The sequence below is a fragment of the Rhinolophus hipposideros genome, assembly GCF_964194185.1.
Source record: "Rhinolophus hipposideros genome assembly, chromosome: 1".
In the NCBI taxonomy this organism is placed as follows: Eukaryota; Metazoa; Chordata; class Mammalia; order Chiroptera; family Rhinolophidae; genus Rhinolophus; species Rhinolophus hipposideros.
This window is the reverse complement of record NC_138047.1, coordinates 95,507,308-95,534,414: the sequence shown is the minus strand read 5'-3', so window position 1 is coordinate 95,534,414 and position 27,107 is coordinate 95,507,308.

Here is a 27,107-nt window from a genome sequence, read left to right as displayed (position 1 = left end):
TCTTTCACTCAATGAATTCCAGATGCAAAAAGTATCTTCTACCGAAACACATGACTTTTATTGGGTGGCTACTCTCAGTCTCCTAATCATCCAATCTTGATTTCTTTTGTGAGTAAAAACCATGCAGTATGTTTTTGGCTATTGTTCCATTTACAATCTTCATAGCTTTGTATAGGTCAGGCCCTTCTAGTTAGCACTTCAACCCTGCTGTTCATTATAATAAGTATACCCCTTGGCTCTGAAGAATTAAGCACTGCCACCTAGTTTTTTTTGGTACCCAATCATTCCCAATGTAATAAGGATTCAATTGAGTAACATTGCCCAATATCAAGCTTAGCCTTCAGAGGGAAACTTTCACTGAGCTTTCAGTGATGCTGATACTCTTTCCACAGTAAGCTATTAATTTAGTAAACAAAATGTTCTCTGGGTTCTCTCCTGAAACATAATTACCCCGTAGGATTTTCAGGCTTACATCCACTCTAACATGCCCATTGTCTGACCTGATTGAGCTCTTCTTCCGTGGTGTGCCATGAGAGTTATAGTATTTCTACTTCACTTAATGTGCATCATAACTTCCACCAAGCTTCTAAGAGCCCTCCTAGCAGCATGCTAGCACAGCCTTTTGTCAGGATGGTGAATCCTGTACTTCAAAACACACTCACATACAATACAGCATTTCCAGTCAGGTCAACCTGATATCAAACTCAGTATTCTCTGATCCATTTACTCTGTGTTAAAAAATTTTGCATTTTTTAAAATTTATATAGACAATAAACAGTTGACTCATGTTGTTTTATAATAAAAGTCCTAATATGCATGCTGGTGAAATTGGCCCAATTATGAAGAAAGAACAATGAGTGTAAATACTTTCCTAGATGATTTCTGTGAATTTCCCTCATGTACATACAGAAAAATATAATTAAGATAATTTTATTTTTATAGGATTCATTAGATTCCTCCTAACAGAGTATCTAGAATAGATTAAGTGATCAGTTCATTTGATGGATTAATAAATGATTAAATAATCACAATTTAAATGCATAAATGAATGATTGGATTTGACATCTATTTTGTTGGTTTTGTTCACTGATTGAAAGCAGCAGAGCAGTGACTGACACATTATACTTTCTCAACAAATATTAGTTAATGAATGACCATGAGGAAATAATAATTGTATGTCTGTGGGTGTATGTGTTTGTACATATATAGTTTTGATGTATCATTTAAATAAAATTAAATGTATATTCATTTTTAAATATTTAAACAACATAGATACCTATAGCAAAAAGTGAAAGTTGTATTTTACCCCAACTCCATTTAATTCATTCACTTATCAAATACAGAACCTTCTGTGTGACAATGACTATACTATATGCAGACATACGTTTAGCAAAAAACAAACTGATCCTCTTCAGAGTAACCACTGTTATCATCCTTGCAGATATTTTATCTAACTTTAAACAACACACACACACACACACATACACACACACACAGAGACACCTCCTCCTGCCAAACATACATTTTTTAACATAAATTAAATTACACTATACATATGATTATGTAATAAGTCAGCATTTTCGGTTAAACTAGAATGCCTTAAACTTCTTTACATCATGGCAAACATAGAAAATAATATTTATACAGCTCATCAAAATAAACTGGTTATCACTTAACGTATCATGACCATTTCTTTTTTTTAAATAACTCTTTGGCAACATAATAGTGAATCATGAAATATTCTTTTAATAAGTTACTGCATCTAGTTTGCTAAATTTTAATTTAGAATTTTTATTTATACATTGGTAAGTGTGATTGGACAGTTTTCTCTCATCTTTTTTTTTTTTCTCTTTTTCCAGAGCTGGTGTAAGGATTATGGTAGCTTTATAGAATGAGTTGAAAGCTCTGTATTTTATCCTAAGATCTGGAATCATTTTTACATAAATAAAGAACTTACTTGCTTATACTATATCGAGGAGTCTTCACCTGTAAAACTGTCTTGGTTTATTGCCTTTGGTAGAGGGTGGGGAAATAAAATGAAATGTTGACTACTTATTTATTTATTTGTACATGAGCTCCAGTCTGTGGAGATTATTTCCCTCCCTTTGAGTCAATTTGGTCTTTTATATTTTCCAAGAAATATCATCTACTTTATCTCAATTTTAAAATTATATTTTTAAACTTTTTTTCTCTGTAGTGTATATCACCTTTCTCACGTAACATGATCTTATTGGTAATTTCTTTTATTCTCTCCCCTAGATGAGAGGACTAGCTGAGTGCTGTATTTATTGGGCCAGGTTTATGGATAAGCTGACTTTCCTTATAGTTAGTGGATTGATCAGAAGCAGTGTGAAGTCAGCCCCCTCCATTGTAATATCCAGCGAAAGAATGTATTTACCTTGGATGAGAAGAAACAAGCCAATGCCTTTCACACTTTAAATACTGGGTGAAGCTGCCTTTTCTGATACCTTTATTATTATTCTTCTCCTTTCAGATCCATTATAAAGGTCTCAAATCATAACATACGATGTCTGACAATTAAGTTCACCAACTTGCTGCAATGATGTTGCTAACTTTTTTGATATCAGGGGGAGTTTTCATTATGAAGTTGTACTAACTGAACAAACAGTTAACCAAATTTACTATTATATTTGGAAGTGCTGAAAAGGCTGCGTGAAAAAGTTAGATGACCTGAACTTTTCACCAACAATTCATGGCTCTTGCATCACGACAATGCACCAGCTCACACGGCACTGTCTGTGAGGGAGTTTTTAGCCAGTAAACAAATAACCGTATTGGAACACCCTCCCTAGTCACCTGATCTGGCCCCCAATGACTTCTTTACCTGAAAATAAAGGAAATATTGTAAGGAAGACATTTTTATGACATTCAGGACATCAAGGATACTATGACAACAGCTCTGATGGCCATTCCAGAAAAATTTCAAAATTCCTTCAAAAGGTGGACTAGCTGCTGACGTCAGTGCATAGTTTTCCAAGGGGAGTACTTCGAAGGTGACTGTAGTGATATTCAACAATGAGGTATGTAGCACTTTTCCTAGGATGAGTTCATGAACTTAATTGTCTGACCTCGTACTCCATTGGTCTACCAGCTCTGCCTGACGCACAGTTAGGAACCGTCATTAGACATATTACTTATTTTAAGCTAAGCGTCAAATGCTGCAAGCTGCCACTGTTACACTGTAGGAGTAGCATAAATTGATCAATTCTTTCATAGTTAAGCCTTAATTACTTTCCCACACAATCGCCCCAATGACTACTCATGGTCTCTTTGTGCCTTCATTCTGAGCTGAGCTTTCTCCTGCTCTGCACTGGCAAGAACTGTTCTTACCGCCATAGTTATAATGTTTTCTGTTTAAATTTCTATACCAGTTTGATATGATATGCCTCTGACTTCCAGAATTTTTCATAATTTCTATTTTGCTAATGGCATTTCTTCCTCTGTTGAAGTTTGTTATCACATATACAAGTTTTGTAGTATTTACTTCACTCTCGCAAATTGGAAGTAATGGGCATGTTGTCATTTTGGTGGATTGAAAAAAAAAAAAGAAACATTTTGGAAGTTAGACAGGTGACAATTGTATCCTGTTTGTTTGCTAAATGTCTGACAAGTTCACGAACTCATCCCAGAAAAAGTCCTACATACCTCACTGCTGAATATCACTACGGTCACCTTCGAAGTCTCCTCTTGGGAAGCTATGCACTGATATAAGCGCCTAGTCCACCCTTCACAGCCATTTTGGAACTCTTTTTCTGGAATGGCCATCAGAGCTGTCATCATATTACATTTGATGTCCTGAATGTCATCAAAATGTCTTCCTTTCAATATTTCCTTTATCTTCAGTTAAAGAAAGAAGTCATTGGGGGGACAGATCAGGTGAGTAGGGAGGGTGTTCCAATACAATTATTCTTTTCCTGTCTAAAAACTCCCTCACAGACAGTGCCCAGTGAGCTGGTGCATTGCCGTGATGCAAGAGCTCCCTCGGGACCATTTTTGCACACACTTTTCTCAGGACAAGATTTTCAGTTAAGATTTTCATGACTGTTTCTCAATGGATGTTTACTTAGTCTACTATCCTTCTCATAGTCAGCTGACGATTTTGATGCACAATTTGACTAATTTTTGCAATGTTTTTGTCAGTTCTGCTCCTTACTGGCCACCCTAACCTCTCTTTATCAGTGACGCGTTCTCTCCCCCCAGAAAAATGTTTAATCTATGTGTACACTGCCATTTTCTTCTTGGCATTATCCCCATAAACTTGGAATAACATGTCCCTGATTTCACTTCCACTCTTGCCAAGTTTAAAATAAATTTAATGTTTATTTGGTGCTCTAATTCAAGCTCAGACATTCTTGCGACAGCACACAAAAACACAGAATGACAATGAACACCACTCAGCAAGACACCACCACACATCGACATGAACACAGCTGTGAGACACTGATATACCAGGTTATGAAACCTTGAGCTGTTTGTACAGTGCTGCCAGTATAAACGCATGGTGGCAAGTTCTCGAACATAATTGTCAGACCTTGTATGCGTGTGGACATTATAAGTTATAGTGTAGTTTCATTTAAGCAATTATATAATGTATAAATTAAGAATTAGAAATTATTTTAAGTTTTATGTGATGTGGTCCTTCTCCTTGCTGTTTGAAGACTCATTTTCAGTATCTTCTGTGTTCTAGCAAATCTCTAATGGCCTAATGTGGATTCGTGTTTGAGACGGTGATTGAAAAGCACTTCCACCACCATGCAAAGAGTTCCCAATATATGTCAGCACTACCTAATTTTAAAGTATGTGCATCTTTCACCACCCAGATCCCAGCTCATAAGTGACATGTGGACTTTCAGTGCTCCCTGCACCGGGACTGTCTTTCCTACTCAGATTTTGAAGTCCTTTCAGAATCTGGCAGCATTACTCATCTTGATTATGCCACCAGTCTCTTTGATGGGAGGCTCACCCGGTTCCTTAAAGAATAAGGACGCAATTTCAGGTTTAACTTCAAACATTTAAGGCACTTAAGGTGCCAGGTCCAATTTATTTACAGCTTTTGATCGATGTCTACTTTTTGCTTGGAGCATGCACTTCAGATCCGGATTGCTTCCCTTAGTTCCCAAGTAGAGTGTACACTCTTCGTCAGACTCACCCGTTGGCACAGCCATCTTTTGATATCAGATCCAAGCAAGATCCTTGACTTCACTTTTTGGACTTGTAACAGTCTAACTGGAGATCTGTTTGGACAGCATATGCAGAAAAGAGGTTAAAATGGGAGTCCTTTAGGAAAACTGAGTGCATATGTGCCACCATAAAATTCAACTTTTACTAAAGTTTTTAAAAAACCTGATTTAACTTAATTTGGGGCCAATAAAATGTACAAACCAAAGTTGTTTGTGGAGGTAGCAGACTATCCCCCTTTGAACAATGTCAGTTGGGTTTTGTTTGTGATTCTTGCTTGGTTTATCATGTTTTAACATAATCTTGGAGAGCAAGCATGGTGCTTTGCGGTGGCATGATGACTGGGCCAGGAGGCGAGTGACATGGCTTTACATCCTCAGTTTGTCACTAAGAGTTGTCTGACCTTTGACATCTCACCTATCTGGCCATGAGCTTCCATAGCTCTGAAATAACCTTTAAGTTTCCTCTCATTTCTAAAAATCTGTTTTCTATGTTACTGATTGTGTGGTTTTTTTTGTTGTTGTATGATTAGGCTCTGAGAAAGTTATGAAAATTCCTATACAAGTAAATAGACAATCATAGTAATGACAAAAACAAAAATTAGAACCACAACTCCTTTTTTTTTCTTTTCTAGCAAGTCTGTAGTTATTCCAGTATTGTCTACAGGTATCTGATTTTATGGGAGTGCCATATTTAAACATTCATTATCAACTCATGCAATCAGACTTAAGTGCACCTAAGTACACCATCTGTCTTTTTCATTCTTATATATTCCTCTGTAGTCACACATGGATATCTGCTATTCCAGCAGTGTCTGGAGCCTATTATAGCTGCACCAGTTACAGTGCAATCAGCAGAGGAGGCATTCCCTTCCAATTCCTGATTTCCAGAAGTTAACAGCACCAACGTTTATAATGGCTCTACCCTTAAATGTAATACATTCACACTTTTCTACACAGGTGTATGTGTGTATTTTCCCAAAGATCCAAAGTCAAAGTCTATCTTTGGGAAAACATTTCAAAGCCTGGACCCCTTTTTAAAAAGCCAAAGCATGACAGAAAATGTTTTGCAAATCCAAGAGTTTTCTGGTCAAGCTGCACTATCATGCAAACTGCTTCAAAACTGCCATTCAGGCAATGAATGGCTGGAACACTGCTGGCAGTTCCATCACTGTGGTCCTCGGGTCAAGAGCCTGGGCCTTTTGATTGGGTTCTACAGTTATGTCATTCAAACAATGTGCCTGGTCTTGGCTCAAAGAGGCATCAGCAAAGCAAACCTGAACACACCTTTTCAACACATCAGTGATTACTTGACAGCAGTGGGCGCCAACTATACAGAGCAGGCAGTCTCAGTGGTAGGTCTTGCATTTTGGTAACCTAAGTATATAAATGAATAGAACAAAGGCCTAAAGTTGAGGCCTCAAGGAAACCAAATACTATCCTGGGGATTTTCTGGATCAATCCACCACATACCATTCAAACAAAATTCTCCAAGTTGTTGGCTCTCAATATTCAGCTCTTTTACTATATGTCATCTCTTGGGACAGAAATAGTTGCAGTAAAACAGAGGAATTAATCTTTGAAATCAGTTATCCTTTATTTGAAGTTCTATGGCTGCCACTTATTAACTGTGTAGTTTTAAGCAAGTTGCTTACTGCTACTTAGCCCCGATTGCCTCATAAGTGGCATGGGGATCACAAAACCCATTGTTTATAGCTGTTGTGAAGATTAACAAGACAAAGCATAGTGTGCCAAAGGTATAATTAGCTCTTCATAAATGATAGAAGAAAAAATAATATGATGTAGCATTAACTATAAGCCAGGCTTTATTCCAACAACTTTTATATATTATCTGTTAATCCTCACAAAAACCTAAAGGTAGACATTATTAGTATCCCCATGATATTGATGAGAGATTTGCAGAGAGGTTAAATTGCCTGAGTACATTTAGCTGGGTCTTGGAGGAATCAATTTTTGGACCCAGGAAATCTGCTTCCCCAGCTATGCTGGGATCTACTACTCTGTATTGCCTTGAAGGAAGCCAACTGGCCACCAACCTCACCAAGGGCACAAGTACGCTGAAAAAAATATCATTTACTATGACTTCCTACCTGTCTATAGCTCTATGGGATCACATTGCCTCTTCTGGCCACAGCTGCTTGAACCATTAGAGGACCTGGCTCAAGGACTGTCCATCTAGAAATAGGCCAGCAATTGATGATTTGGCCAAATACAATAAGAAGGCCAGTGAGATTTTCTCTAATTGAGCACCTGAAATCTATGTAACTTTACTAACAATTGACACCCCAATAAACTTTAATTTAAAAAAAAGAAAAGAAAGAAAAATAAATAAATTTGAATAAAGATATACAGAGATGATTTGTCCTTAAGCAATGGGAATTAAGTTGGGGAAACAAGGTGGTCATACCAATTTTATTAGCCTGCTTTGAGTGTACCACAATATTTTTATATACCAAAACACTGGTCTTTTCCTTCTATGATATCATTATCTCACCAGTTGAAAAAAAAATCTGAATCATTTAAAACTTTACAGCAAAACAAAGAGATTAACGGAATCAAGTGATATTCTGAAAGTGTTGCACTGATATTCCTCACTTGTTTAAAATCTGTCCCAGGTATTCTGTTGATGTTTTCAGTTCTTATTTCCAAAATGAGAGTCTTTTCATGTATTTATTATTTTCATACACACCAGGACTAATTTATGTTCATAGTTAGTTCCGGAGGCCCTGCTGGGGTTAACTTAGAGTGGTAGCTGATCCCTTAAAAAAATAGGAGGAGTGTGAGGGAAGGAGATTGGGATAAAAGAGGACAGGAAAAAGGCCCAATTTCCAGCTATTTGTCCAGGGCCTAAATATCTCCCTTCTGACAGTGCTCAATTCCCTCTTTTTTTCCTGCTCTTTTATCCTCATGAGACCAAGTCAATTTCCAAGGATCTCATCACTGCCATGTCTCCAGAACTATGAACACTGTTACACACCTTAACAAGAACCATATTGCTCAATCATCTTCCCTGGGGACACTCTAGCCAAAAGACCAGAATAACCTTAGTCTTCTCTCAGGTGGAAAAGAATTTGATACCAAGTGTAGAAATATTATTGCTCATTTCAGTAGTCTCCAAGCATATGTGGCTATTGAACCCTTAGAATGTGGCTAGTCCACACTGTTTACAATGGCCAAGATGTGGAGGCAGTCTGGGTGTCCATTGATGGATGAATGGATAAGGGAGAGGTGGTACACATGTACAGTGAAATATTGCTTGGCCAGGGAAGGGAATGGATTCTTGCCATTTGTTGCAGCATGAATGGACCTAGAAGGTACTGAGTGAAGTATGTCAGACAGAGAAAGCCAGACACAATTTGATTTCACTTATATGGAGAATCTAAAGAACAAAAACAAGCAAAACTCATAGATATAGAGAATATTTTGAGGGTTGCCAGATGGGAAGGGGGGCTGGGCGTGGGTGAAAAGGGGGAAGGGATTAAGAAGTACAGATTAGTTACAAAGTAGTCATGACGATGTATGGTATAGCATAAGTAATTAATAAGTCATTAATATTGTAATAATTGTGTATAGTGTCAGATGGGTACTAGATTTATCGGGGTGATAGATGGGAGGGAGGTTGGGGGGCAAGGTGAAAGGTGAAGGGATTAAGAAGTACAAATTTGTAGTTACAAAATAGTCGTGGGGACGTAAAGTAAAGCATAGGGAATATAGTCAATAATAAAGTAATAACTATGTATAGTGCCAGGTGAGTACAAGTCAGGGGGAATAATTTCTTAAATTATATAAATGTCTAAGCACTATGCTGCACACCTGAAATTAATATAAAGTAATATTGAATGTCAACTGTAATTGAAAAATTTAAAAAGAGGGGGCAGGAGAGGTGAAGGGGAATAAGAGGTTCAAATTTCCAGGTATAAAACAAATAATTCATGGGGATGTAGTGTACAGCATGGGGAATATAGTCAGTAATATTGTGATAGCACGATACGGTGTCAGATGGTTGCTAGACTTATCTTGGTGATCACTTCTTTAGGTACATAAATGTTAAATAACTATGGTTATGAGACTAATATAATATTGCATGTTAGTTATATTTTAATGAAAATCTTTAAAAACAATGTGGCTAGTCCAAATTGAAGTCCGCCATACATGTAAAGTACATATTGTCTTTTAAAAACTTAGTACAAATAAAGGAACAAATTGATCAATATCTTTATATTGATCAAAAATATTTTAGAAAATTTGTTTAAATAAAATATAATGTCGATATTAATTTTGTATGTTTCTTTTTTTTTTAATGCAGCTACTAGAAAATTGATAATTATATATGTGGCTTTCATTATATTTATGTTGGGTTAGAGTGGTATAGAAATTGACAGCAATCACATTTCACTTCTAATTAAAATATTAGAATTGATACTGGCATTAATATAGGTATTTTGAAATTACATGAAATAATTAGCAAAATGCTGTTCTAGTCATTCTGCTTTATAGATGTCTCTAACTGTGAGGTAATTTTTACAAATCAAATTGTGAGAAATGAATTAGAAGAAAGGAAAATATGTAGAACCAATGGAGGGTCAGGAACGCAAGTTGCATAAAGAATAGAAGACAGAAGAGAGAGAAGCTGAGAAGAGGAATGACTGACCATTCTGCCTCTCCTGCAAAGGGCAAACACCCCCAACTCTGGCTCTTAAGTTCCTTTCTTAGATTTGGAGCCATATTTCAGTTTCTGTCCTTTCTGAGACTATGCATGTGTACCTGCACAGAAAGCCTTTTATTCCTGGAGACAAAACTTCTCTCATCTTTATTAGGCACTTTCCACATACAAAACACCTTTGTTCTGCTTGGGGATGTAAGAGGAGACAAACTAAGCAGGTCTCTGCTAGCACTTTGGGCACAAGAAAGCAATATTATAGAAGAATCAGTATTTAATAACTGTGAAACAATAACTGAGCAAGAACAATTGCTCAGTTAGCGGGAAGATCTCTACAGGCTGTAAAACAGGCTGAGGCCACAGAGGGTTTTTGTCAGGCTCCTTATTCAGGAAATGACAGCTGAGTGGAGGCCCAGAAAGTGAGAAAGAGTCAGTCATGAGAACAGCCTTCAGTGGGGAGACGAAGGGGAGAACTTTCCAGGCACGAGGAACAGCAGGTGCAACATCCCTAAGGCAGAAAGATTTTTAGTTTTGGGGGGAAAAATGTGATTGTGATTGAAGGGAAGGAGAGTGGTGTGACCTAAAATGGAAGGGTCAGACAAGGGAGCAGGACTAACAGGATCGTGTACACAATTTAAATTTTATTCTGAATGCACTGAAAAGCCACTGAAGCGTTTTAAGCTGTGGAATGATACGGCCAATTAGGAAGTTACTACAGTGGTCCAAATAAAAGGTGACAGAAGCTTGAGGCTATATAATCCCGGATACTTTTGAATCAATATAATACAGGATTGTGTCATTTAAATGAGATTAATTGACTTCTCCAAAAAACAATAATATTCAGCAAGTTTTTAAAATGTTCAAAATCGCCCATATTTGCACCACCCAGAGAAGCATAGTTGACATCTTAGAATGCGTTCTCCCATACATTTCTAACATTTTTATGTTTGTTTGTATACAGAAATAGGATCTTATGTTGTATACATTTCTTAAGTCCTATCAGAAACTTTTTTTTTACTTACACTGGGAACATATCACTATATTATTAAATATCCTCCTATAATATCACTGACTGAAAGGCAATTGAAGTATATGAATATTTGAAAACTGATCTGATAACATTGTACTTAGAAACTTAATTTGCTTCCAATTTATTGTTATCGTTGTTATATTTTAACAATATAATACACTGTAATGATTGCCATTCTTAAAAATAAATATTTGTGTTCACCCTTAATTATTTTTAAATGATAAATTCCAAATCACGTAATTGTTTCACCCGTTTAAACTAGTTCCACATTTTCAAAGCTTTTGATACAATTATTATTTCCCCTGCAGACAAGTTAAGTCAGTTTACATTCATACCAGTAATGTATAAGGATACCAGTATGCCAGAACTTTTAGACACAATGAATATAACAACTTTAAAAATGTTTTGTCTATTTAGTACGTAATTGATAATATATCATTATTTTGTGTAAACTACATGTTTTTAAAATTTGTATTTCTTTTTGTCTAGTGAGGAATATTGTTTTCTCATGCTCATTGGCCATTCATCTATACTGTTAAAAATCACTGATTCATACTCATTTTGCTATAGAGGTGTTCATTCCACCTGGCCATAAAATGAATAAAAGGATAGAGAAATTGTTGAGATGTTCTTTCTGAATCATGAAGTTGAATCAGTAAAAAAATTCTATTAAGTAACGGCACCGCTAATGAACAGGTAATTCCTGCAACAGCGGTAGCACCAGATGCTGAAAAGACTTCAAGAGACCCACCTACAAGTAAATGGTCCAACGTAGTTCCCTTCTATCTAGTAATGTTTGCTGAGAAGATTCTCAGAAGTTTCTAAAGATTCCAAAGTACTGTTTATGTCAAATTTCACGTGCTCTTATATACAGGAGGTTCCACTTATAACATTATCTCGACTTGTTCAGGGTTCTGCTCTGCCAGAAAACAGTTGAAAGCAAAATGTCATAAATTAGAGAAAGTCAAGTACCTAGTGAAGAAAAAGATATCCCACCATGTCGAAAACCAAATAGGACCTGTTGAGGGGTGGAAATTTGAAATTGGTTATTTTTCTAACTAAACGAATGACCCCAATTAATTTTCTAGAAAATTTCCTATGGGTCAGAATGTGAGACCATATTTTGTTCTTGGCTATTTAGTATTAATTCACATAAAACACATCATTTCATTTGAGATGCCAGTGCTAGTACTTTAGTCTCCAAATAAGGGATGTTTATTTCACCTCAGTGCACATATTACTCCAGTAGAGTATTTCATAATTGATCTCAGACAAGAGTGAGCACGGCTCATAGAAATGTTAGGAGATTATGAGTCAAAAGACTTGCATTAATGTCCTGGCTTCTTTAGCTCCTGATTTATCTTCTTGGGTGAGCCACTTAAAGCCTCAATTTATTTTCCTATAAAATTATTCTATAAAGTTATTGTAAAAATCAAGTTAAGAATTGTAGACTTAGTATAAAACTAAAATGTTTTATATACAGGATGTTATTGGAGGTGGAATGGCTTCTGACTGTATGGGGTAGATTAGTTGGGCCTGTGGGTCCCTCTAGTACCTGTTTAAATTCCCCAAGATCACTGCCATTGTGGCAGTAAGAGCCCAGTGTCATCTGATATTTCAATTGTCTTTAAAAGAACACTATAATTCCAATTTTTGTGTAAAATCTCCATCTTTAAGTATTGACAGAAATTAAAACATATTTCAAAATCATTTTTTTAGCCAAATAAATTATATGTGTGGGGCAAAGTTGGACTGTGGCTAGAAGTCTATAAATTGTGTCACTGTCTCCGATTTATGTGGTTGCCAGTACCCCGCAACCTCCACATTAGCACCTTTAGTTAAGAGTATTTATTGTATTGAGTATATCAAATGTAGTCCAATCTTGCAGTAACCAATTATTTGTAATTATTTCTACAATGAGGGTTTTTCTCTTCAGGTGGCCAATTACTTCCTATCAAATTATCACTGCAAACCATTATTTTAATTTCCGTTTGTAGGCATCTCAAGACTTTATTTTCCATTTGGTACAAGTCAATGAAAAGGAAATAATAACAGCCAATGCAATTGTGACTGTGATCATATCTGTCTGGATTGATTAGAAGTCCTTACCCTAATCATGCAAACTCTTTATTAATGCTAAGTTTTTTTTAAAATCTAGGTTCATATTTAGTTTTTTTTTTTTTTTTTTTTTTTTTTTTTCTCTCTCAAGGATTTCTTTTATTTTATAAGGTGGCAGGGAAAGCAGGATAGGGAAACAAAAGGGACCTATACTTTCCAGTAATTTCGCTTCACCACACTTATCTCCATTAAAACCTTTTCTCCATTTATCCAAACTCTGTGTCTGGTGATTTACAGTGGAGTCTTGCTAATTCATACTAATGACTGGGACACCAAGTGCAGATTACTGGATTCTGATAATTAGCAAGTGAGGGGAGAGAGACAGAAAGAGAGAGAGAGAGAGAGAGAGAGAGAGAGAAGAAATGACAATAAATTGAGTCCACTACATCACAAATGTATCCATTGTTCATTCGTTTTCTTAATCATAAGCTAGTAGTTAATTAATTAGGTTAATGTATCACTGATACTAGTAAAAAATGTGTCCCTGAGTGTTCCCAACATTAAATATTGGTTAAAAATTAGGTGCAAGTTTATTTGGCAGTGAGTTGAAATAAAGCATTGGCAGAAGAGCAAGGTGAGATTTAGATTGGTACTAAATTCACTAAATTTCCACTTAATATACTTTTTTTTCAGCCTTGGCATCCGTAGTTGATATTAAATATGATTTTTGGTTCTCACCCAAGAAAATCGACCAGTACTCTAGGGAAGAGCTATACACTGTTGAACACTTACCTACTTAAAGGATGGCAACTGGATGTGCCCAAGCAGTGGGCCAGGTTGCTGCTTCTCTGGGTATTGCTGCAAATCTTTCTGGGTGAAAACAAGTTCCTCCTTCTCCATTTGTTTACAAAAACAAAGAAAGCAAGATTAGATAGAATGTAGTGAAAATATAATTAACTTTTTAAACATGTTAAGCATTTTATGGGTGATGAAAACGCAGTTCAGAGAGAGAAAGACAGAGAGAGAGAGAGAGAGAGAGAGAGAGAGAGACAGAGAGAGAGAAAATGAAGACCAGTAGAGACAGAACTGCCATGCTCTTTTCAATATACTTCCTTGCATGCTAGAAGATGCTTCACACTCCTTCTCACATTTTGTTACTTACTCTTTATTTATTCTTTTAATGAGTCGGCTCTAAGACAGGATGGACCAGGGTTTGAATTTCTTTTCCGCTTACACTGTGCCCACCCCACCTAGCAGAGTTTACTAACAAATCAGAATCACTCAGTAAGCTTGCATTAAGTGACTGAATGCTTATATAATGTTATGTGGAGTCCCAGGACCTAAGGATACAGAGCTGTGGCCTTTGCTTTAGGGAGCTTACATTCTTGAGCAGGAAAGAAAAAGCAAGCGATTGAGTGCAGTAGGATGTTTCTGTGATAGAGGGTAAATGCAGATTGCTATGAGAGCACAGAGCACGTGAAACTAGTCCAAGACAGTGAGGTCATGAAAGGCATCCAGAGAAAAATGGTTAAGCTGCACCTTGATGAATGACGAACGGCTAGCCAGACAGAGAATATTGGGAAAATGTTCAGGCAGCTTCACCCAGTTCATTGTGGAGAGGGGATAGACAAGAAACTAGAAGGTAGATAGGAAACAGTGCAGAAGGGATTTTATATGCTATGTGAGCCGCTTAAGCATTGTTTGGTTGTCATCAGGAGCAGTATTAAAGATGGACCAAAGGGGACAAGACTAGAGGCAAGAAGCTCAATGAGGAGAGGTGCAATAGTGCAGCTCAGATTTGAGGAGGGACTCATGGGATCTGTATACCTATGCTGCATATATTTCCTCCCCTAGTAGTATACAGGAATTATGGGAAACTGCCCTTCCCCCCACCTTTAACCTGAGTGAGATGACATCATCCTCAGCTCCAAGAACAATTCTTAATTAACATATGCTAATCAGCAAAGCCCACTCACTTGGCCATAGTAGTCCAATTGGGACTAGGCCTGTGACTCAAGTGGAGCAAATATGGCCAGAGACCATCTGGGCCAGGGCTTTTGGAAGAGAATCTCCTTGGCTCTTCTGGGAGAACTACTGAGAGTAAAGTACTCTTCCAGAACTTGGAAACCTGTAGTGTGGATGCCGTTGGCCACCATACTGTGAACAGAAAGAAAATCCACCTTTGGATTAAGCCAACACTGCAGAAAACAAACAGACACAAGTAAATGTAGCAAAACTCACTTGAAGACTACTCTAACGTGGGGGTCTTAGAGTTATGTAGAATTATGAATTATTTTCTAAATCACTTATGCCATTTAAACAGGTTTTTCTGCAACTTGGACGTTCCTGTTCCTGGAAGTATCTTCACTAAATCCTTCAGCTAACATCCTGGCTGTGGCAACGATAACATGGATAAAGGTAGAAAATCAGGTGACCTCTTCCAGTCTCTTCATTCTTATGATTCCCTCTCACCTTTAACTTATTAAGAAAATATCAAGGCTGCAGACAGCAGGCTGACGACTCAAGAAAAATGGCACAAACATCACAAGAGTCAAATTACTCCTCAACCGTCCCCTGACAGCTTTTCTCCCTTCTTCTCTGTTGCCTGCCTGCCTTTGGCTGCCAAGAATTTGCTGTTTGCTTCTCACTTCCCTCATCCAATCCACACTGAGAAGATAATGTGCCCAGCTAGCTCCAGAACAGAGAGCTGAATGTCGGCACACATTTCGCCCTGAATGAAAATAACCTACCCATGTAGAGTGGCCTCTGCTCTCCAGGGCTGAGACGAGATTGGGTTCAGTGGTGAAATCTCCAGCCTTCTGGTTCTGGGATTTCAGCTAATGGCTTTGGGGTTTTACACAAGCCACATGCCTCTGACTTTAATGTTGCCACTGTGGATGAGAGCTTGTCATGTTGTATAATATTACACAGTCACTCCAAAGCAGCTTTCTGGCTAAGTGACAGCATTTGCTATGTCTCTACTATTGACAGTAGTGGTGACTTTCAAGTGTTCTATTTATTTCAGGTAAAAAGAAAGCAGAGATTTTTAAATAAAATAAACACGTGCAAAGGAAACTTCTGGTTCAGTATAGTAAAAACGCCAAGGGAGTCATTATCTACTCTGCTATTTTCTAGCTATGGACCGTTGGGTACGTTTAGAGACTCAGAATCTGCAACCATAGAATGGAAATGATTACAATGCCCACCTTGAAGCATCATAATTTTATTATCCAATGTGTCTAATGTGATACCTAGCTCATGGTAGACAATCACGGTCCATATATTAATTGGGATTCTCGCCATGTCCACAACCTTTTCTAAGTAAACAGCTACATTCCAGCACTTAATTCTGAGAATCCTTCGACAGCATCGTTTCAACCAGAAGGCTTAGCTCCTTTAGCCCTAGATGATTACATCACTGGCAGGTAGGCCCGACACAGGGGAACTATGGGGTGGCCAAGAAATTATGACCTGTCCTGGTACTTAAATATGAACTGTTTCCAAGAGTCTAATGAACTCTTGCTTGAGTTCTGAAAAAATCAGGGCGTCAGTAACAAGAATTGAAACTGAAAGGATTTGAATTGAAACTGAAAGGATTTATAAAGAGAAGCCATGATGTAGGGCCCAGGCATGAAGGGTCACTGAGGTTAGGAGAAAAGAGAGCGTAAGCAAATGGCAAAGTTCAGAAAAATTTATAGACAGAAAGAATAAATGAGGTTATGGTGAGAGAAGCAGATGGGCTGAGAGAGAAACAGACATATTAAGTGGAGCTGAGTTACACACATGGCAAAGCAGAAGTGTGAGACCAACGAAACTTGCAACTTCCAGATCATTTAGAGGCATGACAGGCCAGGAGAAAAGTATATGACAAAGCAGGTTATGGTACAGCTGGGGCACCAATGTAGCTGGACTCAAGTTCCGGCTCTGTTACTTACTATAATAGCTGTGGGAATTTAAGTTACTCAACATCACGATTGCCTCAGTTTCTTCATCTATAGCAATGGGAAAACAGTTGAACCTACCATTAAAGCCATTATGAGGATAAATAAGTTGGTACATGTGAAGACTTAGTACAGTACTATCACAGCCATTTTCCAGTAAATAAATGTGAGACATTATTAGCTACCATCAACTATGCCTCAGTACCCATAAATCTGACACATGTATCAGTCTCTGCTCCACTGTAGCTCCTGTTTCCTTTACGTCCAAATGTATCTTCTAATTACTATCACTGTCAGTCAAAAGAGACTAATTAAATAAATATCTACTATTGTTTTTTATATGAAGAACAAAATAAGGAAACAAGATTGGAAAAAGGAAGAGTGAGTGTTGAATACAATAAGAATGGCTATCATTTTTATGCCCTAACAATTTTTTGTGCAATCCATTCCGTAATGTATACATTTTAAAAGATGTGTCGAATTCCTACAATATTGAAAATTAAATTTTAAAAATGTAGCCCTGTACTTGTGGAGCTTTAAGACCTTATGGCATTAAGCAAAGAGTGATAAAGAATCATTTTGAAGCTGATATCTAAAGATGAAAAAATCTGCTTACTCCCTCCTTCATTTAGGTAGTGACTTTTTTTGATTTCTTGTCTAGCCAACTATATCGATCAAGATAATCTAGATAATATGGTAGTAACCAATTAACACCATATTACTGACTTAACACAACAAACATATTTGTTGTTCATCATATGTAGATTGGTCATGTGCTCTGTACCCAACACAATCTCCGAGGGAGCCAGGTTGATGAAGACCCTGCCCTCCTTTATCAGCATTATCTGGAGCATGCAGCCTCCCTCACCTTACTGGCAAAGAAAGAACGGCTATGAAAAATACACAGACTCTTAAATGACCTAAATGGAAGTGACCACATCACTTTTACTACTAACCCATTGGCCTCAACCAGTGTTATGTCCCCATCAAGGGGCTAGAAAGTCTTCTCAGATAACAGAGAGCACACAGAACTAGTAAGCTATACCAAATGATCTTAGTTAAATTGTATCTCCAACCCTAATCCTCCCTCTCCCCTTCCTTGGTTTGCTTTTTACTGTATTTTTCTGTGTATCATGAACTCTTTTTCACTCAAATTTGTGAGGGAAAAATAAAGATGTGCATTATACATGGATAGTACTAATTCCATATCTAAATAAATGTTTTTAATTCTTTGATTTACTCTTATGAGTTAAAAGTGTAACTCTACAAACAAATGGAAGGAAATTGCACAGTGAGACCATCCATTACTCACAAGGTAACACTAATTTCCTTTTGTAAACTTTTCAAAAGTCATAATCCAGTGGCAAACTCAGGTCCCAGTCTACATGAACTAAACCCTAGTTGTCCCACAGAAATCAGTCATGATATCCGTATGCAAAACAATACCTGGAATACGATAATCGGTTTTGTTGAATTTACGACAAACTTGCAACACGAAGAGTTCTTGGCCTTCTGTGATGAGTAAATATCATAAATTTGCTACTGCTACATAAAACTTCTTGTACCTTGTATCAGTTCTTGTGTTTTGTAATCATTCGTTACATAAAAATTCTTGTACCATAATATGTTAAAAAATAAATGCTAAAATTCCTTTATGATACAAAAAAAGTTACCTAAATATAAACAAATAAAAATTTGAATTGAAAATCTAAAACAAAAGGTATTTTCCCTGAAAGTTTGGGCCAAAAACATGTGGTGCGCATTATAAACTGGAGCACATTATATACAGAAAAACACTGTAATTTAGTCTTTTTTTTTTATTGAAGTTTATTTGGGTGACAATTGTTAGTAAAGTTACATCGATTTCAGGTGTACAATTCTGTAATACATCATCTATATATCGCATTGTGTGTTCACCACCCAGAGTCAGTTCTCCTTCCATCACCACATATTTGATCCCCTTTACCCTCATCGCCCACTCCCAACCCCCTTACCCTCTGGTAACCACTAAACTATTGTCTATGTCTATGAGTTTTTGTTTCTCATTTGCTTGTGTTGTTCTTTTGTTGTTTTGGGTTTATATACCACATATCAGTGAAATCATACGGTTCTCTACTTTTTCTGTCTGACTTATTTTTTGTTTAGCATTATAATCTCAAGATCCATCTAATTTAGTCTTTATAACCATCTAATGTGCTAATTTAAGACCATTCCTTCTAACTAGAATGTAAGTTTTAAGAAGGAACTAATTCTTGTTTACCTTGCACATTGATATATCCCTAGCTCCCAGAACATTTAGCACAGAGAAAGGACTCACTAAATATCTGCTGCATAAATGAATGAATAAATGTTAGTGGCGAGCATAAGTAGTTAAGAGCATAAAAAAGACCCTGAGATAGGAAGGAACAAGACCTACTTGTTCAAGCAATAGGGGGGGGAAAGAAATCCTGTTTAGAGCAGAATGGATAACAATCGTTCAACATTAATACGCGTTTTCTCCAATGCTTGCAAAGCACCTTCCAAGGTAAGAATTGCTTTATCCACTGGGAAACAAAAACTGAAGTTCAGAAAAGTTAGCTAACTTTCCCAAAGACATACAGCTAGCAAATGAAGAAACAAGATTCAATCTGAAGTTATGTGTTTTTTGTTCTTTCAGAAAAGGGGTACTTGTCTGCCTGATTCAAGCCAATCTACAACTGCAGGAAACTAGATTATAAAGTCATTGTTATGTGGCCAACTAAGAATAATATGGACAATGTCAGTTAGATACCAGTCAGTTGAGCACCTTCCTCAAGGGCGTAATGTGTACATTGTGAACATATGTTCCATTACTAAGTCCTACTAACATACACAAGCATGTCTTGATACCCACTAAATGGAGCTAAAAGTTTGAAATTGAAACTCAGAGGCCTGCTATCATATTAGTGTTTGAATCAAATAAGATGAATGACTTGAAAAAAAAAAGGGAAAAACGGAACATTGCTCACAATTAGTATGACTACTAAGGAGAGAAACACAAAGCTACAAAAAAAATGGAAGGAAATTGCACAGTGAGACCATCCATTACTCACAAGGTAACACTAATTTCCCTTTGTAAACTTTTCAAAAGTCATAATCCAGTGGCAAACCCAGGTCCCAGTCTACATGAACTAAACCCTAGTTGTCCCACAGAAACTTGAATGAATAAAATATTCTAGTTTTTTTATGCTTCTGAGTTTGAAAGTGATTTGTTACTCAGCATTATTGTAATAGCTGGCTGATACAACTAATAAGCCATGTAACCATGACACAAACTCAGTTTGACTCATAAACCTGTCTCTTAATTATTTTGCTATGTAATCTTCCCTGCTTGGTCTGTAAATTTGCACTGAATGAATACAAAGACAAGGCAGAATATCGGTTCACTTCAGTCTCTGACACTTCCATGGGCATAAGATAGTCCCTTATCTAGAAATGTCTTTGAAGTGCGGCTCAAACTGACCCGGATGGCTCAGTTGGTTAGATCATGAACACTGAACAACAGGGTTGCCTGTTCAATTCCCACATGGGCCAGTGAGCTGCACCCTTCACAACTAGATTAAAGACAATGAATTGCCGCTGAGCTGCCGTAGGGGCGGCCGGATGGCTCAGTTGGTTAGAGAATTAACCAACTGTTGAGAGCGGATGGCGCTCTCAACAACAAGGTTGCCAGTTCAATTCCCCCATGAGATGGTGGGCTGTGCCCCCTACAACCAAAGATTGAAAACGGCAACTGGACTTAGAGCACAACTAGATTGAAGGACAACAATTTGGAGCTGATGGGCCCTGGAGAAACACACTGGTCCCCAAAATTCCTCAATAAAAAAAAGAAAGAAAGAAATGCCTTTGATGGTGTCTCCGCTTTTTTTTTGAACACAACATTATTTTAATCCATTAGCCTTAATCTATATGGTTTGCTTCTGTATTTCTTAGTGTATATGGTTTGCTTCTAAGGTGATTTATTTCCCGATTTTAGTGCTAATGTGCACTAAACTAATACAAAGATTCTCAACCTCTAGGACTGCAATATCTTGAAGTTCCATCCTTAATTCACGAAGCTCATCAGCAAAATATTTATTTCTCTCCCTGATTTTTCTTTCTGTTGTGCCCTGAAATCTTAGTTCACAAAGCTGGGTAAGATAAGAAGTATCTTGTGAATAACTCGTGGTGGTTCCTGAGTATCTTGGATGCCTCCTTGTTATAGGAATCGAGGATTTTGTCGTCTTTGGCTTAAGAAGCACATCTGTGCCAAATACTCTCTAAGAAGATTTTCCCACTACTCACATACTCTTTCCATCATAACTGTTCCCTGTTTGTCCCTTAGAGGTTATTGCACAGCCAAAATGCTGCCTTTTCTTACCTGGTCTTGGGTATAACTCAACCACATTCATCACACAAACACACACACACACACACACACACACACATAATGGAATGCTACTCAGCCATAAAAAAAATGAAATACTACCATTTGAGACAGCATGGATAAATCTTGAGGGTATTATGGTAAAAGAAATAAGTCAGATGGAAAAGGACAAAACCGTATGATTTTACTCCTATGTGGAATATAAAACAAAAAAGTAACAAACAAAACAAAACAAACAAACTCATAGATACGACAACAGAATGGTGGTTACTGGAAGGGAAGGGAGATGGAGGTAGGATGAAATGAGTAAAGGGGGTCAAATATGTGGTAACAGAAGGAAACTCAACTTTTGTTGGTGAGCAGGCAATAGAGTTGACACATACCAAGTTACTGAAATTTATATAGTCTTACAAAATTACCAATGTTACTCTAATAAAAAAGAAAGAAAAAAAAAGAAAGGAAGTAAACAGTCTTAGTCATGGGCCCATGAGTAACCCCAGGATAGCAAAACAAAAGGGCTGCAAAGCCCACTACAGCAGGGAAAACCAGTGAGGGAGAAACTGCAGCAGAACTGTGCTCCACATAGGTGGTAAGGCACAGCGAGGGAGAGTTCTAGAAGGAATGTTTTGGATGACTATTTTCACAATCAGCCCTACGTGGCGAAGCCACACAACGCTGGCTAGAAGTCCATTAAACCAAATATGATCCCAGCTGGTGCCAAGGGCACACTTCATCTCGAAGAAACAAAACTGCTGGGCTCTGAGGACAGAAGCAATTTCTAGAAATGAGGGCTCAAAAGCTCAAAAGGCCAGCTTAGACTGTGTGTTGCTCAAGGCGAGTCCATCCAGGTCAGCTGCACCTTGCCAATAGAGTTCACGAGGAATTCCACAATGTCACATGATGGAGGTTAAGGTGTAGGCATTTTTGGAGAATGGGGAAACTTTACATCAGCCAAGGGTCAGCTAGATAGGGGAGACAAGAGTTCACCTGATCTTTCCATCATTCTATAGAGTTCGGCCAGGACCAGAATATGGCTATGCAAGCAGTATGGGTCTGCCTTCCAGGGAAGGGAACATGCCATTCTCCACACTGGGCAGGTGTGAGAAAGCAGTTCTATCTAGGAGGATACACAGGCTTCTCGCTACCAGATGGTCTAGATGGGGGTCCCAGCTGTTTTAAGTATTGTCTGCCCCTGGAGTCTCTAGCACCATGAGAATTTACAGTTCCTCTGCAGGAACGAAAGAATTTCTGTCCCATGAAAGATAAACTTAAGCACAGTCCCTCACGCTGGGGAAAGGGAGCTGGTCCCATTAGCTCAGTGTCCAAGCATTCCAGAATAAGTCCCCAGAGTCACTCTCCAACAATTCAGCTCCTCTCACCACGCTGTGTCCTGGTCTGGTGTCCCCAGTGTGTCAGAGAAAACAGTGAACGAGACAAAGAGTACCCTGTATGGCTGAGGCAACCTCCTCAGCATAGATCATTAATTAAAATAAAACTTAAATCTGAATTGTCTTCTTTTTAAGTAAATTGAATGAGATGTAATTTATACTGATTTTTTGGGTTGTTTTTGTTGCTTGCTGCTTTTCAAAAAAATGATTCCAAGGCTGCATTCCATAAGGGCATTTCATTAACCGGTTGAGTTTAAGTGACTTAATTGATGTAGTTAAAGCATTAACTTTGCTGTTAAAAAATAAAATGACTCAGGGCAACACACTGTCATATTGTTATTATTGAACACAGACTGCAAAGCGCTAGCACAGGAGACACTGCAGAGCACACAGTTAGACACGGTCCGTGTCCCAGGGGCATGCAGTCCCAGCAAGGTTGTTATATGGTATTCATTGCAATTTGATGAACTTCATTTATCTAGACAGCCACTTATTTAGGATGAATTGGAACCTACTGAATCATCTTAATTCAGAGGCTTCTACTGCACCATGGATCTGCAGCAGCTATTAAACTTGGGAAGATTCGGCAGCCATGACACGATGAATGTATTATTCCCACAGAATTGTCTGGGTGTGATGAATCACCAGCTTTATGGACAGGTGTTGGACGATACCCACTATCACCTTCCTTCCCCCTTAGGTTTTTAAGTATGATATCAGTGCTGCAGTCATTGTTACTCATCTTCCCCAATAAAGAAGTTATCTGTCACAGATGATGCTATTTCCCCACTAGCACAATCATTCAATTCTTGAGGAAAAAAAAAAATCACACAGCCTGAAACCCTGATACAAGAGGAGGGTTCCCCTAGGCACTGAGTTCTCTGAAGCGATGAGTTAATGAGGAGAGAGGAGTTCTCTCTGTAACAGATACAGCCACTTTATGGCATTCTATTACTAATTGAGAGTAGGGACTCCCATAAACTATACTTGGAGGATTTGTTTGGATTATTTACAAGGCCAAAGGAGGGAACATGCAAATCAAGACTTGCATACAGAGTGAAATAAATTGCTCAACAATTGTACACTCTACTTATAGACTGGAGGGCTTTTTCAAAGAGGTGATATGTAAGATTTGAAAACAAATCTTAGGGTTGTCATTCTCCAAATTCTTGGCTGCTTTCTAAATTCAGTACCAGAGACTTTTCTAACCTATAGACGAAGTCTGTGTCGTCTTTGATCACGAAGCTTAAAGCGTGGAAACTGAAAACTAAGCAGTAGGATTTTATTCCAAAAAGTCACATCAACTTTTAATCTCACAGTCAAAAAAATACTAAGGGCATTGTATGAGCCAAGGCACTCTAGAGCACAGACAAATAGAACAAACAGAAGACTAGATGGATGATAGATGATGATAGATGATAGATGATAGATAGATAGATAGATAGATAGATAGATAGATAAATGATAGATAAATAGATAGATAGATAGATAGATAGATAGATAGATAGATAGATAGATATACACATATGACTTATTTTAAGAAATTGGTTCACACTATTATGAAAGCTGGCAGGTCTGATATCTGTAGGGCAAGCTGACAGGATGAAAACTCAGGCAGGATTTTATGTCACTGTTTTGAAGCAGATTCCTTCTTGTCCAAAGCTTGTTTGTGCTAAAGGCCATTGACTGCATAGGGGAAGCCCACTCACGTCATTCGCCGTTCCCTCTGATTATAGATGTTAACCACGTCAGCCACATATCTCCACAACGACATCTCGATGACAGCTTGACCAAACCACAGGGTACTATAACCTAGCCAAGGTGACACATAAAATTTAACCATCACAGGTATCAACGCTATTTGCCAGCATTTATGTTGTGAACTTCATTAGACGATGTTTCTTGAACTGGCAAGAACAAAACAAATAGAATCTGTGTTCAATAAAAAAATGATCATATCACGTTTGACCACATTACAGCTTAAACAAAAAAGTTATTTGGGTTCAGAACAGGTCATACCTTATGGTCAATGTCAATTACTCTGTTGAAAAGTGTATTTCTTAAGTTTCTGTAAGCCAGGTGTTGGCAGATGATGGCCTACAGCTAACTATGACCCACTGGCTGTTTTTACCTGGCCTATGAGCTAAGAATGATTTTCGCATTTTTTAATGGTTACAATATAAGTAGGTAAAGAACTGTATTCTCAAAAATGGTCAAAATGGAAAACTTCACGTTATCTGTAATTACCGTACACACACACACACACACACACACGCACACACACATTATGGAAAAACATACTTAATCTCTTAGATTTAGCCTCTTGGCCTTCAAACTCTAAAATATGAACCATCTTAACCTTAAACAAACAAACAAACAAAAAGTTTGCCAACCCTTGTTGTAAAGCAAATCTTTTCTCATTGTGCGAAGTCTTGAATACCGCCCTCCCCCAACCCCCATTATATGGAACATTATTGTAACAAGTTCTTCTAATACTTCCCATAATATCATAAATCCTCAAGAAGCATTTTTGTTTGTTCTGTACTTAATATCCTATCTTTATAAAGTAGATATTTACAAAAAAATAGCAGCAGCTCTGGCATTTAACGAAAGAAGCCTCATTTAAAACTAAAAGAAAAAAGCAAATAGGTGGCAGACTCCAAAGGCCTGCCATGTCTTGGCCCTTTGTCCACCTTTCCAGCCTCGCCTCCTATGACTCTCCCTTCCCCCACTCCACTCCAGCCACACGAACCTTCTCCTTGTTCCTTGGACGACAGCTGCCTTCTTATCATTCAAATGTCAACTCAAATGTGACCTTCAGAGGCAGGCTGTCCCTGACCATCCTCCTGATCCACACTCCCCATCCCTCTTTCCATTTCATTATTTTATTTTAATTTTTGTATAGTGCTGTCTGGAATTATTTGTAAATTTGTTCATCATCTTTCATCAGCAGAATGCCAGCTCTAAATCTGCTGGGATTTCGTTTGTTTTGTTCATGGATGTACACCAATATCTAGAACATTCCATGGACATAGAATGTATTCAATTAATATTTGTGTAGTAAGAAAGTGGGAAGACAGAACACTGGGCAGACTGAATTTCATATATTATTCTCCCTAGGGGTTGGGTCTTCCAATTAAGTCATACAAGATTAAAAGTGGCCTGGAAAGTATTTAATCTGACCGTTCATTTAACTAACAGCATTTGAGGACCTAAGTCAGGCAAAGTACCAGACTCTATGGCTACAACAGTAAAGAAAAAAGACAAGGTCTCTGCATTCAGGGAACTCAAAAAACGATACATCAGGAACGGAGAAGTTTGAGATAATGCATATTCCAGTGGTATTATAAAAGATATTTTGTATGTATAACTGAATATGTTTTTTCTTACCACAAATACTTTCTCAAACTACTTTGAATCATTCTTTCCTAGCTTTAATATATCTGAGCATTCACAGTGTTTCCTTGAATATTTAGGGCTTTGACAGCATATCAATGTTAGCTATAAGGAATTATCATAAAGATTTAAGTTAAAAATTAAAAGACAAAAAACAATTTTGTGTGCTATAAAATATAATATAAAAATAAATTAGTTTACAACACTCAAAAGTATTGATCCTCTGAGTTCATGAATACTGGCTTGACGTCAGAGATTGAAAATTTCTATCTTGAGATATGCATGCTTCTTCAGTTGTTCAGGTTTCTGACATTCAGACATTCCAGCACATTTTTAGCCAGAAAGGGGATATTGAACATGCCTACCTTTTCGTCCTCCTTTTTTGTGCTTTTTACAAAAGAGTACTTACTTCATAGTTAACTATGAAAAGCCCTAATTTTGAATTTTAAGACTTCAGGTGACCACCCAAGCCGAAGGACCCTCTCCCAAGAGGAAGGGTCAACAGGAGAACCTGGCAAATAATCCAGTAACATTTCAGAATAAGACTGAAAAAGAGAAGAAGGGACACTGGGTCCTCATCGTGCATTCATGTGTTGGTTTGCTTCACGGAGAATTTTGTATTTTTAACTTGATCTGCACGAGTTTATTAAATAGCAAAAGAAAAAAACTGTCCTACCTGATAAATATTTCTTTACGTCCCTGCCAATATCTATATGGGTATCTTATGGCCTTGTTTCTTGGAAAGTATCCTACACACACACACACACACACTCACACACACACACACACACACAAATTCAAGGGAGATTTGAGGTCTTCTTGCTTATTTACTTTCTCATAAATTTAGAAGATAATTTGCATTCCAATGAGGCTTTACATAACATTGAGAAAATATTATTTTCCTTTTACATTTTACATATACAGTAAATATTAAAATATAAATATAAAATATAGAATTTTCTTACTATCAGTAGAGAAAGTGACAAATGAATGTATCTATAACTGTCACAGAACTGAAAATCAGGTGACCT